The 13,050-nt window shown below is 43.5% G+C and overlaps 1 protein-coding gene across 3 annotated transcripts in view; it reads left to right on the forward strand.

The window, feature by feature from the left end:
* Nucleotides 1-5,523: 5,523 nt before the first annotated feature.
* Cdon (cell adhesion associated, oncogene regulated) overlaps nucleotides 5,524-13,050 on the forward strand; it is a 90,940-nt gene continuing 83,413 nt past the window's right edge. For all 3 annotated transcript variants that reach the window (XM_036193385.1, XM_036193387.1, XM_036193389.1), the window contains exon 1: nucleotides 5,524-5,914. The gene's annotated coding sequence lies outside the window, so the exon portion shown is untranslated. The remainder of the gene's footprint in view (nucleotides 5,915-13,050) is intronic.

The following is a 13,050-nucleotide window of genomic DNA, read 5'->3' on the forward strand; positions in this document are numbered from 1 at the left end:
TTCCCGTCTTACATTCTTCCTTAACCTTTTCCAGCTCACAGTCTGGATTCTATAATTGATTTAATTTTTCTCTTGCCCTTCCTCTGCCATGTTCTCTTCCCACACACCCTGCAGCAAAACTCTAAATTTGGACTGCTGTTTTCTCTTCCTGAATAGTTAAACTTGGATGGAGAAAATTCACAGTCATACAGACTATCACTAAAAGTTCATAATCCTCAAGGGCCGCCATGGCTTCAGCATCAGCAGTCAATCCTGTGACTGATTTTCAGATTTCATGTTCCAACTCTTATTTTTCCTAATCAATATTCTGAGCCTTTGACACCTTCCTCAAAGATTATTCCCCCAGCTTGAGTTTACCAAACACCTTTGCTTTAAATTCATTTTTAGATACTGGCAGTTTAAAGATCTATCAGCAGCTAGAGCTTTCTAGAACTCTATATTACTCCTAAATGGTCTCTTCAACTTTTGTGATGTCAATGCTACCCTGTACTTGCTGTAGACTGGATATAGAATGTCCCCCAAATTAGTAGTAGCGCCTGTAAGAAGAGATCGGGCCCAGCAAAGGGTTATTGGTCAGTGAAGCACTCTTTAGAGTCTGGAACCCCAGTGCCTTCTCTTTCCTCTTTGGCCCATGAAGCATGCTGCCCTGGCACAAGTCCAGTGATGACAGTCAATTACAGGTTATAACCTCCTGCCGTAGTTACTTCGCTATTGTGACAAAGCACCATGGCCTAGGCAACTTAAAGAAATAAAGTGTTTAACTGGGCTTATGGTGTCACAGGTTGAGTGCAGTGGTTCTCAGCCTTCCTAATACGGTGACCTGTCATACAGGTCCTCATGTTGTGGTGACCCCCATGACAAAATTGTTTCGATGCTGCTTTATGACTGTAATTTTGATTCTGTTATGCATTGTAATGTGAGTATCTGATATGCAGGATATCTGATATGTGACCCCTATGAAAGGGTCATTTGACCCTCAAAGAAGTCGCCACCCACCAGCTGAGAACCACTGGTTTAGAGTCTGTGACAGTAAAGTAAAGGCGCAGCAGTATCAACAGCTGAAAGCTCTCATTTTGATCCACAGACAGGAGGCAGAAAGAGGCACTTTTTATAACCTCAGAACCCAGTGATGTGCCTCTTCCAATAGGGCCACACCTCCCAATCCTTCCCAAACAGTTCCACCAACTAGGAACCAAGTATTCAAACATATGAGACTATGGGGGCCCTTCTCATTCAAACCATCCTGTGAACCAAATAAACTTTCCCATTTTAAAAGTTGATTAAATTTTTTTATAATAATTAAAAGCTGACTAACATGTATTCACCACTTTCAAATTTACCTCCAGCTTGGCTGTATCTACCCAGTAGAAACTTGTGCTTGAGGGCTCCACAGTGCTATGATTTGAATGTTAAATGTGTCCCACAAGGTCTTGAACTTGTTTGCTTGATCCCTGGCTGACAGCACTGTTTTGGGGAGTTTGGGGAATCCACTGGTACATGTGGCCTAGCTGGCAGAGTGGATTGAGGCTGTGTCTACAAGTCTATTGCTCCTGATTTGGACTTCCTGGCTAGTTCTAAAGTGGCAGAGTAGTTCATCTTTGCATTTATTGCTAATAACAAAGAACCATAGACTGGGTCTTTTGGCTCATGGTTCTGGCGTGTGAGGCTGTGAGGTCTAAGGCAGCAGTTCTCAGCCTGTGGGTTGCAACCCCTTTGGGGGGTCAAATGACCCTTTCACAAGGGTCACCTAAGACCATCAAAAACACAGCTATTTATATTACAGTTTGTAACAGTAGCAAAATCACAGTTATGAAGTAGCTACGCAATCATTTTATGGTTTGGGGGTCACCATAACATGAGGAATTGTACTAACGGAATTGTCACAGCGTTAGGAAGGTTGAGAACCACTGGTTTAAGGGCTTCATCAGGTGGGGTCCTGAGGTGACACAAGGCATATGTAGTCAAAGACAGGAATGCATGTGCACCTTTCTTTCTGGTCTCCCTCCCTCCCTTCTTTCTTTCTTTCTTTCTTTCTTTCTTTCTTTCTTTCTTTCTCCCCCCCCCCCCAGACAAGGTTTCTCTATAGCTTTGGAGCCTGTCCTGGACTAGTTCTGTAGACCAGGCTGGCCTTGAACTCACAGAAATCCACCTGCCTCTGCCTCCCAAGTGCTGGAATTACAGGCATGTGCCACCACCACCCAGCTCCTCCTTTCTTTCATAGTCACCAGGATAGTATCCGATCCTAACCACTCCTCAAAGACACCACCTGTAACTACCAGCTACAATAAATATTCATTCTGATACCTCACAACAGAGATTTGTTACAACACATAGAACCTTGGGGGTACACTCATACCACAGCAGGAAGCTTCCACACTCCCTCAAACCTATTCTTGTAATGATGCTAGATGATTGCTCTAAATACACTCATATTACAACTCCCTCCCACTCCAAATCCTTCACTGGTTCCCCAATGCCTGGAAGGCTGGGTTCTTCATAAAGTCCACATGGGCTTCTGTGGCTTGGCTGGGGCTGCTTTCTGTACCACCTGCATCAGCTCATTCCCACCTGCTTCGTTAAACTATAGCCACAAAAGAGAGCTTGAACTTCCTTTGAGATGTATGTATGTATGTATGTACGTATGTATGTATCTATTTATTTATTGCCTTCACCCCTGTAACACTGTGCTCCCTGCCCAGGCCATCTTTGTACTTTTTATCACTTTTAAATGGCCAATTCCTTCTCTCCTTTAAGCTTAGGTCCAAGAGCCACTTCTTTTGGGGATCCTGTTTTGGAAAGAGCCACACTCCCAAATTCTGGACAGAGTTGGCGAACCTGCCCTTATGTGCCACAGTTCATTGCATGGAAGATGTCCAGTGTACTTGTCTGTATCTGAGATTGTGTGCTGTGGAATATTACTTTAAGTATGTAAAGATGTATCACACTTGTTTATGCTGTATCTGTTTAATTATGTAAAGATGTGTTGCATTTGTTTCACCTTGCCTGCCTAAGGGACCTGATTGGTCTAATAAAACAATAGCTGAACAGCCAATAGCTAGGCAGGAGAGGCTTCCAGGCAGGGAGAATAAGTAGGAGGAGAAATCTAGGCTTGTGGAGAATAAGAGAAGAGGAAAATGAGGCAGAAAGAGAGGGACATCTCCAGGGCAAGAAGCCAAGCAGCTGCCAGCCAGCAAGACATGAGAAGCAGTGAAAATAAGTCAAACAGAAGGAAAGAAAAGTCAAAAAGCCCTGAGGCAAAAGGTAGATCAAGAGAAACAGGTTAATTAAAAGACCTAGCCAGAAATGAGCCTAAGAGCATCCAAAACTAATAAGTTGTTGTAGAATATTATTTGAAAGCATGTTACTTTTGTTTATGTTGCATTTGTTTAACTCTGTGAAGCTGTGTTCCTTTGTCTGTCTGAAACACCTGACTGGTCTAACAAAGAACTGAACCATCAACAGCAAGGCAGGAGAAAAGATAGGTGGGGCTGGCAGGCAGAGAGGATAAATAGAAGGAGAAATCTGAGAGGAGAAGAAGAAAAGAGATGGAGACATGAGGAGAGATGTAGCTAGAGAAGGAGGAGGACTCCAAGGGCCAGCCACCCAGCTACACAACAAGCCACGGAGTAAGAGTAAGATTTACAGAAGTACGAGAATGGGAAAAGCCCAAAGGCAAAAGGTAGATGGGATAATTTAAGGAAAGCTGGCTAGAAAATAAGCCAAGCAAAGGCCGGGCATTGGTAAATAAGACTAAGTCTGTGAGTGTGTGTGTGTGTGTGTGATTTATTTGGTAGCTGGGTGGTGGTGGTGGTGCGGGGAAAGAGTAAAAACAGTCTCCATGTCTTGATTTGGGAGCTGACTGGTGGCCCCAAAGAAAAAGCCTGGTACAATTGTGAGGTCTCTGAAGCTTGAGGTATGTAATATTTTTCTATGCACTCCTGTGTCTGCTGGTGGCATGGAGTACATTCTTAATGATTTTGACATATACATTGAACAAATGTTTCATTAATGAAAAACCATTTTGCATCTGAGATGACTTATTCAATTTATAAATGGGCAATGGAGGAGGAATCTGACCCACAAGTTTCTCAGGTTTGATTCTGAGTAACATTAGGCATAGTGATATTTGAATAGCACTGTTAGATTTAGGGGTGGGAGGGGCTCAAAGTCAGCTGGGTCCCAAGGAAGAAGCTGGAAGTGTTTGTAGTGGAGCTGGTGTCTAGAGGATGTAAAGAATTCTTTAGAATGCAACTAGATTTCTACTCCATGTGCACAACATTTATTTCAGTTAAATCTTATCTTTTCTATAGGAAGGTGTCTTTGCTGAATAAAATCTTTTTTCTTTTCTTTTTTTTTTTTTTCAGTTTCTCGAGACAGGGTTTCTCTGTGTAGCTTATCCTGGAACTCTCTCTGTAGCCCAGGCTAGCCTCAAACTCACAGAGATCCGTCTGCCTCTGCCTCCCAAGTGCTGGGATTAAAGGCTCGGCAAAAATATTTTTTTGTATATTATGTCTGAATAACTTAAAAATATGGAACAAAGGAGGGCAAGACAGATTTAAAGCTGTTTTTCTTTCTTACACTGATTTTCTTTCCAAGGCATTCAGAAAGACTGCACCCCAGCTAAAGCAAAAAGATAAGGTGTATTCTTTTGAAGCTCAATACAGAGTAGCTGTGACCACTAAGTATCATTAAGACTCTTCTTGAAGTTAAATTAATAGTAATGGCCATAGGGTTTAAAAAAACTAATAATAATAATTATTATTATCATTAAAAGTTACAATCCCAGGATAACCAGTGAGTGAGTGGCAGGCACTCCTCACAGAATATCATAATTATGCTTTTTACAACCACCTCCTAAATAGGAATTGTTTCTCCCTTTTTTCTCTTTGAACAACTAATATTCATTGAGCTCAATAATTTGGCGGCAGGTCCAAGATGTGAGTTTAGAAGTTTGCAGGGCCAAAAGGCAGGATGCTTGCACTAGGCGACACTGAGCCTTCCTCGATCTCTCAGAATTCTGTCACCTGCCCCAGTGAAGTCAGAGTAGGTGAGCTGGGGAATCAAAGGGAGCTACCCTAAGGAACTAAACCTAGGGAGTTGTTTAAAGGCAAAGGGACGTGGCTGAATCGCAATCGCAGGGTCACCAGGGAACAGCAATTCTAGGTGGCTCCTCCAAAGGTAGGCGGGCGGGGCGGGGCGGGGCGGGGCCTGGGCGGGAACCGGGAACGTGCAGTGGGGTGCACCGGCTAGGAATGTCGCCTCTCCCGGGCGATCGAAGGTGAGGGGAGAGTGAGCGCAGACCTGACGGGCGCCTCCGTGTCTCGCCTAGGCAGCTCGTCCTCACCGGGTCTGCAGCACCCGAGGTTCCAGGCGCACTTGCCCGCGGGGGTGCCGGTGCGGAGCGGGCGGACAGGTGGCGCGCAGGCGCCAGCGCGCGGAGCGTCCCCCCCCCCTCGGAGGAGTGGTACGGCCCTGCCCGCCGCTGATCTGGCAGGCTGCGCGCGCACCCCGCGGCGGGGCGCGGGCCGGGGAGTCCCGGCCTCTGCGGCCCGCCTCCGTCTCCGCCGGTGCCCTCCTCCCTCGGCTCTGGTGCCGGGCGTCCGCGCGCTCCGCGGGGAGGAGCGCGGCCACGGGGGCGCGCCCCGGGACTCCGCCCCCCAGCTCCCCTCCCGGAGCCCGGGTGCCCGGCTCGCGCGGCTCGGTACGAGACGGGGACCTCGCGCCGCCCCAGCGCCCCCGCCCCGCGTGTGAGGCGCCGCGCCCTCCGGCCGCCCTGCCCGGTGCATGGAGGGGCCCGTTCGGATCGCAGCCGCCGCCGCCGCCGCCGCCAGCGCGCGGGGGGATGACCTGGGGGTGGCTCTCGGAGCCGGCTGCCGCGCAGGAGGTCTGGGGGCTTAGCCAGCCCCGCGGAGAGGTGCGGGGGGTCCCGCGGCAGGGTCCCCGAGGGTGGCCCGGGGTCGCGGGCTCGGAGCTGCACGGCTCGGGAACGGGAGGTCCTGGGGAAGCGGAGGCCAGCTTGCGCTCAAGATGCAAAGGGTTTTGAGGTGGAGGGGTAGCTGAGGGATGCCCGGCAACCGGCTCACCGCCGCGTCCTAGGGCGCTTGGAGCCACCTCTCAGGAGGAGGCGGGGTGAGGTGTCAGTGACACGCTGAGGTCTTCTTCGGAGATCTGCCAGGGCAGGTGGGGTGCAGCGTAGCAGAGGGCGCCGGCGCTTTTCCCAGGGGAGCCGTCTCTGTCTCCCCTCTCCATCCCCGCAGAGTGCCGGGGAGAGACAGTGATTTATGTGCAGGGAGAAGCAAGAGAAATTTCCTGCACAATGTATCTTTCTCTGCCTTCACAGACTCAGTGACTTCCCAGCCCCAGGGAGTGTATTTTTCCTTCTCTTCTGTAAAGCTTTCTGTGGCTCGCATTATCATTTACTAAATACTTTAAATACATCGCTATTTATTTCAGCCTGCAGCTTCAGACCTTTGTTGCTTTCTCTCCACTTTTAGGAATTTCAGTAATAAATCACCGAGGGGGGATAGATAGACTCCCTTGCCCTTCGCTTCATTGTTCTCCCTAACCCCACCAAATCAGGTGGAAGGCCCTCGAGAAAGGAACTCGCCACAGAATGCCTGCCTTTCCTCACGGGGACCACAGAGGGTGGCAGGTGTTTTAAGGGCAGACTGCTCCCCAGTTGGGCTGTCGAATTTAGGGAACCTCATTAACAGAAAGCTAGCCTTTGTGTCCTTAATCAAACACCTTGGGAAACAGGAGGTTGGACTAAAAGGTAACGTGAGATTTGGTCTCAGGCCAATGCTAGGAATGATGAAAGAGGCCAAGTGAGTTAATTCGGAGTCCATGTCTCACTGATACCATACCCCTCGGATTCCCACTGAACGTTTGCCATAGCTCAAGGACTGTCTGCCAGAAGGAGGTGGGTAGGGGGCTGGAGAAGAGGTGCTTTATTTTTAATGTAATTCTAGACATTCTGTTACATTTTCATAACTCCTCCTTTCCAGTCTACTTATAGATGAAAATGTGGGATATGGATAGTTTAACTTTTAGGATAAGACAAGAGAAAATATTCAGACATTTTCTGGGAATTTTAAATTAGTGTTGAACTGGAAAGAATTCTTAGAAACTCAGAGACACTGAATAACTGTAGCCTCTGTTATGCACATGTTGAAATAAATTGCTACATGCTTTAAGTTATATGAGAAGGATGGAGAAAACCTGTTTCATTTTGTAAAGACGTGCCTTGGGTGTATGTTTGGCACTGAGTAAAGGAGAAACGTTTATATTTCCATAAAACACACAAATGTATATTGTTTAACTTTCTTGCAAAAACTCGGGTACAGTATTTGGGAGTCTTTCTTTGAACAGTTTAATCACCTGACAAAATCAGTCACTGGAGGTGCTGTGCTATTGTTTGTGTAGTAACTCACTTGGGATGCTTTGATTGACTGCTGTGGTTCTCATCAGCCTCTGCTGTGCAAAGTACTTAAACAGCACCGACTTTCAAGCAGAAGTATGAAGAATCTGAGGACCTGATGTACACTAGTCCCACTTGTGTAGGCTGCTTCCTGCATCTCCCTTACTTCTGGCAGGGGTTGCTGGTGGCTTGAGGTTTTTTGTGGAAGGCGTTACCTTCACTTTAAGATAGGACCCTCCCCGTCATCAAGGCATATATAGAAGAGTGCCCAGGGATAGGAACTTGTGTCATAGGGTGGTGCTCCACAAAGTCAGGTAAAATTTAATAACTGGTTCTTGTGATTTCCTCTTATTTCTCCTCTGTGTGCATACTCTCAAGGTTTAGACAGTTTTTCTCTCTTTTTCTTTCTCTTTCTTTCTTTCTTTCTTTCTTTCTTTCTTTTCCTCCCTTCCTTCCTTTCTTTCTTTAGTGACAGTAGGATTTTTCTTCTCTGGAGATGTTTCTTTTGTGAACATATAGACAAAAATTTGATGAATGTTTCTAAGTAAAGTACTAGGGAAGTGATTTCAGGAATTAACCATTATCTTTGTGAAATCAAGGAAGGAATCAAGATTATAAAAGATAATGACTTGGAAAATTTGTTGTTTTAATGTGTGTTATTAGTTAACATCATGTGACCAGCATCTCTACTGTGTAGAATTGTAACAGTACAGTAGACGTGTAAATGAATTGTCTACAGGTAGGCTTTCTTTAGCTTAATGAGCTTAATACAAACTAATTAAAATAGGAATCCTGAGTCTGGTTGCTAACTGTACTGCAGTGAAGGAGTTTCTTTTTCTTTTCTTTTCTTTCTTTCTTTCTTTCTTTCTTTCTTTCTTTCTTTCTTTCTTTCCTTTCCTTCCTTCCTTCCTTCCTTCCTTCCTTCCTTCCTTCCTTCCTTCCCTCCTCCCTCCCTCCCTCCCTCCCTCCCTCCCTCCTTCCTTCCTTCCTTCCTTTCTTTTTTTAACATTGTGCGGTTTATTTGTTTATTTTTGACTGGTGCTTTTTTCCCCCAAGAAATTTTTACTCACATAGATTGAATTAGAAAATGTTACATTGTTTTTATTTACACTCTTACATTATATCCAAACACTCCCCGTGATAAATTTGTATTGTGTAGGTGGCATGCACCCGCTATGTGCAGGAAGGGAGGGCTGTATTTGTTTATTGTTAAAATTAAGGGGTAGTATATAATAATATACTTGTCACTTTTAAAATACTGGGTTACATTGAAATGAAAAGCTGTGGTTTTTTTTTCTCCTTAAAAAAAAAAAAAAACCCTTCAAGTTTTCTCTCATTGTTTGTGCACTTTCTCTCCATTGTCAGGCTTAAAACATACAGTATCATTGTCATCTGGCCCCTGAATAATGGTCCTGAGGTGATATTATTAATGTGGCTTTTTAAAATCAAACTAATTATTCTTGCCTAAAAGAGCCACATGTGTGTGATTCTAGATGCCTGGTGCCTTTTGAGAGCCCTGGAGACAAGCTAGTGAATAGAGCTGAAAATTCATTCTGTATTTGATTAAATGGAACAGACTCGCTGCTCCTTACCCCAGCAGGGGCTGTGAGATCTCTTGATCCCCGAAGCGGCTCCGAGACCCTGGGAATTCCATTAGCGAGCACCTGAGGAATTTCTGCCCTGCAGTGCCTTTTTTGTATGTGTGTATGTGTATGTGTGGAGAGGGAGTAGAGCTGAGTAGTGATGGGGAGGGGGAGTGGAGGGGGCGGAGAGCAGGCTGCATTAGAAGGCTCCATATGTTAGTAGATCTAAAATCAAGGCATGACTTAACAGCTTATCTTGTAAGAGAAAAGCCCAACCCAAAGGCGGACTGCTAGTGGGGACTTAATATAGGCAGGGCTGTGGTGATGTGCTTTTAGCACTGAAGCGAACCCTAGTGTAAGTACAGAGAGCTGCTCTGCTCTCCTTCTGAACACAAGCATATACACGTTTGCAGCCTTGGTAAGTTTTCTTTGAATGATCTTTGGATAAATATGTGAAATTGTATTACAGTGTGCTCTTGCCTGTAAGGGCTGGTATGTTGAGTAATGACTTAAAATTTGAGAGCAAAGTTGGGCTTTCATGGCATGTCGATTGCCTGTGCAAAAATGAAATGCTTGCTTGAATAGGCATATTTTAGTTTATATCTTTGTTTCCATCTGATCTTGTTATGTTTCTTCTTATTATAGAATTTAAATACATTTCGTCTCTCTTTTCTGTTAGCATTTTAAGGAATTCTGTTGGCTCTCTAGTATTTTGAGCCATTGCTCTGCAGACTTGCCAGCAGCCCCAAGTAAATGAAAATCTAATTTGCAAAAACATTCTGTACAATTTCTGGAGCAGATTTGTGGAGAAACATTGGTGTGTCTTCTTCTTCTGCTCCTTATTCCTTTGCCCTCCATATAGTTTGGAAACCTTTTTTTTTTTTTTTTTTTTTTTTCAGAATACTAGCCCAGTTCAGTTCTTGTGTACTTTTCACAGAGGACGGGTTGGGGTTTGTGGGTGGTATTGCCAATTGATTTTCATCTTCTGAGAATGTGAATCACAATGTGAGCAGTTTTCAGCCCGCATAGAATGCAGGGGGTTTGAAGGCTGCTGTAGTCTATTTTAATGTTAACTAAAATCATGTAGGTAGTGCAGCTCTTTCTTTCCCATGCCCATGTAGTGCTGTGCCAGGTTCTCACAATACATGTTTGGAATAGAAAGAACCCCCTTTGAGAATATGTTTACTTATTTTCCTCTTTCACCTAGGGCATGTCTTCTAAGAAGTAGATTAAACTCTGAAGCCAGCTTCTGTCTGAATCAACAGTTTAGTTTCTGTGTAATATCTTTTGATGGCCAGAGAGAATTAAAAACAAACAAACAAACAAACAGCCTTTATATAACATTTTGTTCTGCTGCATGTGAGTTAGAATATGAGTAGGAACTTCAATTCTTGGATGCCAAGGATGTGCCTTTTAATAGAGAAAGAAAAGTGTATGCTGCTCATATTATTGAACTTGCCTTGCATATTCTGCTCATGTTTCCTTGCTTGAAGCTGTGTGTTGATTTTTATTTTTATGTTACTGTAATAGATATTGAATTAAAACGTTGACATAGAATTTGCTTTTCAGCTGCTCTGTTTATGTGAGTTTGAACAATGATCTTGACCTAGCCTTGGATCCTTTATCTGTAAAAGGGGGATTAAATGGATAGGATATCTCCCCACTGTGGGATTAAATGAGTTAATGAAAGTAAAACATTTGGCAGATAGTAAAACTTCTATAAATGTTAGCTGCTGCTATTTTTATTGATTCCTCCTGTGCCTGTTAGTGTGTTACTTTGGCTTGAAAGTGATTCCTTTCAAGTTCTAAATAAGGAGGAAGTCTTGGAAGTTTGTAACAATGTGTCCCATGTAATTGCTACAACTTGATCTGTTAAAATTTTCTTAAATTTCCAGTTGAAATTTAGAAAGCATTTGGAAACAATGTGTGGAGCCTTTTCCCATGTAGTTAAATGTATGCACAAGGGTCCACCCCTGTATGCAGTGAGCAGCAATGAATGGTTAGGTAAGCACTCACCTGTGCAATCATTAGCTAGTCCAGTTGCACTTCCTTTGCCTGGGGAGCTCCTTGGTACTCTTGGTCAGCCTTCCTCTCTCCCTGCAGGCAGCAACTATGCTGATCAGTCTTGCCATAGGATACTTGAACTTGGTGAAATAGAGTCATTCAGTGGCTGCATTCCTGCACAGCTCCTTACGCCTGTGCAGTTTGTCCATGCTATTGTGTGCAGTACTTAGTCAGCTTTTAAAGTCATTACAGAGTCTTTTGTGTGTTTTGAAATTTATTTTATTGCCTCTTGGGGTATATGGTCATAGGCAGGAAAAAGAAAAATAACATTTCTTCATGAATTTTTAGAAAACCAAATCCCAGTGGCTATTTTAGGAAAAATAACTATGATGTCATTTTTTAAATGTAAAACTGAATTGGAGGTAATTCATTTACCTTCTTTCCAATTCCTTATGAGTCCTCTGATAATACATTTAATTTCTGTTTGTTTTTTAGGAGGTAAAGGAAAGGGCTTCAAGAGAGAGAGAAAGGAGTATGTGAGATAGTGTATTATCTTCATGTTCAGGACTAAGTACTTGGATCAATACTTAGAATTTGGCAGAAATAACCACCAGCTCATCTATAGTGTCCTGTTTTTTGAGTTGAAAATGTAACTGCAGAATGCTTATATATACACACACATGTGTTTTTGTGCAGATAATGTTTTATTTTTATTATTTAAAAAAAGCCTATCAAAAATTGAGGAGCATAGAGCTAAGATGTTATGGTCTAGGAAGACTTTGAAGAACAAGGCCACACACTTCTGTTGTGGAGTTTTAACCACTGTCTGAACAATCGTCGTACATTGAGAAGCTCTGTTTGTGCTTTTTGAAATTCCTTTATATGGGGAATGAAATTTATCTCACAAGCAGTAAAACAAAAAACAAAGTGATAGCAATGGGTATGAAATTTTTCTTTTTCAGAATTTGTAGAAACTATAGTTGAGATAAATAGCTTGTACTGTGTTATTAGAAATGTTGACTGAAGGTTTTTCTGGATGTTTTGCTTGGACATTAGCCATTGTTTTTTTCCTCAGGAGACATTGTATTTTTCAGCATTTGTGGGTTTATTAAATCTTTCTATTCATAGCTTCTTGACACAGGTCATTTTTCACAGACAGTCATGGGTAGGAAAGGGTCCCCCTGACTCCCAAGGAGCCTGTTATGGCCAATATGTCAGTAGATGTGGGGACAGCTGCAGTGGCCATTTGTGACTCATTTTTTTAAAAATTAGGTTTTAGATTTATTTTTTGGGGTATGAGTGTTCTGCTTGCATATTTGTGTGTGTTCTTAGAAGAGGTGGTCAGATCTTTGAACTGCATTACCAGTGGTCATGAACTACCATGTGGGTGCTGGGACAGACCCAGGTCCTCTGCAAGAGCAAGTGTTCTTACTCCTGAGTGGTCTCTCCAGCCTGTATCTTTTGTTCCGTAGGGGCACTTGTAGATGCAGATTATATTCCAAATGAAAGACCTGTCCCATAAATGGATCCACTTCATGCTGGATCCATCAAGGTCATGCTGTTTGGAAGGCTGTGAGTCCTTCTGGACTATTCTAATGATGTTTGCCAAGGATGATGTGCAAAGAATTTCCTATGTGGGTGAGAGACTGGACCATTGACCTCTGAGGGCCTTTGTGGAAATGCCAAGGTTCCATGAAATAGGTTTTCATGCTGTAGCTCAGCCACATACCCATCATAGCATAATTCTAAAGGAAGAAAATATGTCCTATTTCCAAATAAATATATTTTCCTCAAACTAACCCTGTCTTAAAATTGGAGACTGCTTCTACTTGACCTGCACTTTGCATTTTAAGTATGATTCCTAATTTATTAGTAACCATTATGTCAGCTATTCTTTCTGTCTTTTTACAATTTTTATTGCAGGGAGAATAGGGACCTGTAAGTTGGCCTAGGCTACATAGTGAATCCCTGTCTTTAAAAACAAAACAAAACCAAAATGAAGATACAATGGGTTCTCTAACAGTTGGATTTATCAGTATCAGAAGT

This window comes from Onychomys torridus, chromosome 7, assembly GCF_903995425.1.
Source record: "Onychomys torridus chromosome 7, mOncTor1.1, whole genome shotgun sequence".
In the NCBI taxonomy this organism is placed as follows: domain Eukaryota; kingdom Metazoa; phylum Chordata; class Mammalia; order Rodentia; family Cricetidae; genus Onychomys; species Onychomys torridus.